The 2,872-nt window shown below is 47.2% G+C and overlaps 1 non-coding gene across 1 annotated transcript; it reads left to right on the forward strand.

Annotated features, from left to right (window-relative positions):
- Nucleotides 1-2,325: 2,325 nt before the first annotated feature.
- On the forward strand, nucleotides 2,326-2,481 carry LOC117130943. The gene has a single exon (XR_004454206.1). It is a non-coding gene; the product is annotated as a 5.8S ribosomal RNA (ribosomal RNA).
- Nucleotides 2,482-2,872: the final 391 nt, after the last annotated feature.

Raw genomic sequence — 2,872 nt, forward strand, 5'->3', positions numbered from 1 at the left:
GTAGATACTCATAGTCTTATTATTGTGACTGTGGTTGATTGGTTTGCTTGCAGGTTCTGACATTAAGTCATAAGTCTGGTTAAGGTACCGGATTAGGCTTGGTGTATATTTGGTTATTGTAGGCCTGACGTTGGCATGTATGTGTTTGAGTGATTGGTTGTGAAGGGTGGTGGATATTAAAGCTATGCGGTATCATTGGTTGGCCGATCATGTTCTTGTTTGATTGTTGGTCGATCGACTAATGATACTTGTATAGTCTAAGTGTCTAACACTACATGAGTACAGAACTCAGGCGTATACATGGTTAACTAGGGATTGGTTGTTGACTTGTTTTAATGCAGGTTTCCGTTACTTGAAGCTAGATTATCGCAGGACGCCAAGTCTAACTTAGTAACGGTTTGCTTAGCCTTTGCTTTTATTGCATGCTAGGGCTAGATTGATTGTTATTTTGGGTTGTCTGGGTTAGAGTCTAGGTTACGGGTAGAGGCCGCCAGCTCACTGAGTAACATTAGGTTACTCATCCAACTGCTTTGTCCTTTTTGCAGGTTGCTTTAGGTAAGGATGATCGGATAGCTTGGTGCTGGACGATAGGACCGCCGGTGTAGATTTTCATGCCTTTTGTAAACGGTATTGTGAATTGTGTTAAGTTGACTCAATTTGGCATTAGGCCGGGCCCAGTCTTGAATGATTCAATGTATGAATATTTCCTAAATAAATAAAAGTAATTGTTTTATATGTGCTTCATGAGTACTCTGATATTTGACTAGTCTGGTCCGTTAGGTCGTCGTACGGGTTGAAAAGCCTTAGGTCTCGATCTAACGGAAAACGCTAACTCTTGGCCGGGTTGCAAAGCCTTGTGCCTTGATGCAGCGGGACGAGTTAGTGGATGAACTGGTCGAGGTCGTGAAGTAAATATTGTGACTCTGGCCGGATCGTCCCTAACCCGTCACATAGCACTTCCGAACCATGGTGTTCGGTTGGACGGCCAGTCATGTTCTTGTTTGATTGTTGGATGGCCGGTTGGCCTTTCATCTCTAACCCTGGGTGTTGGGCGGTCGATCAGTCGTGTTCTTGTTTGATTGTTGGCCGGTTGATCGACCATATGCCTAGGACGGAACGGGGGTGTTACAGTCGGGGGCATTCGTATTTCATAGTCAGAGGTGAAATCCTTGGATTTATTAAAGACGAACATCTGCGAAAGCATTTGCCAAGGGTGTTTTCATTAATCAAGAACGAACGTTGGGGGCTCAAAGATGATTAGATACCGTCCTAGTCTCAACCATAAACGATGCCGACCTGGGATCAGCGGATGTTGCTTTTAGGACTCCGCTTGCACCTTATGAGAAAACAAAGTTTTTGGGTTCCGGGGGGAGTATGGTCGCAAGGCTGAAACTTAAAGGAATTGGCGGAAGGGAACCACCAGGAGTGGAGCCTGCGGCTTAATTTGACTCAACACGGGGAAACTTACCAGGTCCAGACATAGTTAGGATTGACAGACTGAGAGCTCTTTTTTTATTCTATGGGTGGTGGTGCATGGTCGTTCTTAGTTGGTGGAACGATTTGTCTGGTTAATTCCGTTAACGAACAAGACCTCAGCCTGCTAACTTGCTAAGTGGAGGCATCCCTTCACGGTCGGCTTCTTAGAGGGACTATGGCCGTTTAGGCCAAGGAAGTTTGAGGCAATAACAGGTATCTGATGCGCTTAGATGTTCTGGGCTGCACGCGCGCTACACTGATGTATTCCACGAGTTCATACCTTGGCCGACAGGCCCGAGTAATCTTCAAAATTTCATCATGATGGGGATAGATCATTGCAATTGTTGGTATTCAACAAGTAATTCCTAGTAAGCGCGAGTCACCAGCTTGCGTTGACTACGTCCCTGCCCTTTGTACAAACCCCCAGTCGCTCCTACCGATTGAATGATCCGGTGAAGTGTTCGGATCGCGGCGACGTGGGTGGTTTGCCATCTGCGACGTCGTGAGAAGTCCACTAAACCTTATCATTTAGAGGAAGGAGAAGTCGTAACAAGGTTTCAGTAGGTGAACATGCAAAAGGATCATAGTCGTACCCTGGAAACAGAACGACCTGAGAATGATGAAACATCACTCTCGGTAGGCCAGTTTCTTACTGTGCCTGCCGATTCCGTGGTTATGCGTTCATCCATGCCCAAGACTTCAGTTTTGGTTGGATCGTACGCATAGCTTCTGGATATCACCAAAGCCCAACACGAAAAGTGTCAAGGAAAATGCAACTAAACAACCTGCTTCCGCCAACCCGGAGACGGTGTTTGTCCGGAAGCAGTGCTGCAATGTAAAGTATAAAAAGACTCTTGGCAATGGATATCTCGGCTCTCGGATCGATGAAGAATGTAGCAAAATGCGATACTTGGTGTGAATTGCAGAATCCCGTGAACCATCGAGTTTGTGAACGCAAGTTGCACCCCAAGCCTTCTGGCCGAGGGCAAGTCTGCCTGGGTGTCACAAATCGTCGTGCCACCATCCTCTCGAGGATATGGGACGGAAGCTGATCTCCCATGTGTTACCGCACGCGGTTGGACAAAATCCGAGCTAAGGACGCCAGGAGCGTCTTGAGCGGCGGTGGTGAATTCAATTCTCATCATATAGTCAGACGTTCCGGTCTGAAAGCTCTTGATGACCCAAAGTCCTCAACGCGACCCCAGGTCAGGCGGGATCACCCGCTGAGTTTAAGCATATCAATAAGCGGAGGAAAAGAAACTAACAAGGATTCACTTAGTAACGCCGAGCGAACCGGGAAGAGCCCAGCTTGAAAATCGGACGTCTTTGGCGTTGGAATTGTAGTCTGTTGAAGGACCGGGCCCAAGTTCCCTGGAAAGGGGCACCAGAGAGGGTG

Source organism: Brassica rapa, unplaced genomic scaffold (genome assembly GCF_000309985.2).
Source record: "Brassica rapa cultivar Chiifu-401-42 unplaced genomic scaffold, CAAS_Brap_v3.01 Scaffold0741, whole genome shotgun sequence".
NCBI classification, from domain to species: domain Eukaryota; kingdom Viridiplantae; phylum Streptophyta; class Magnoliopsida; order Brassicales; family Brassicaceae; genus Brassica; species Brassica rapa.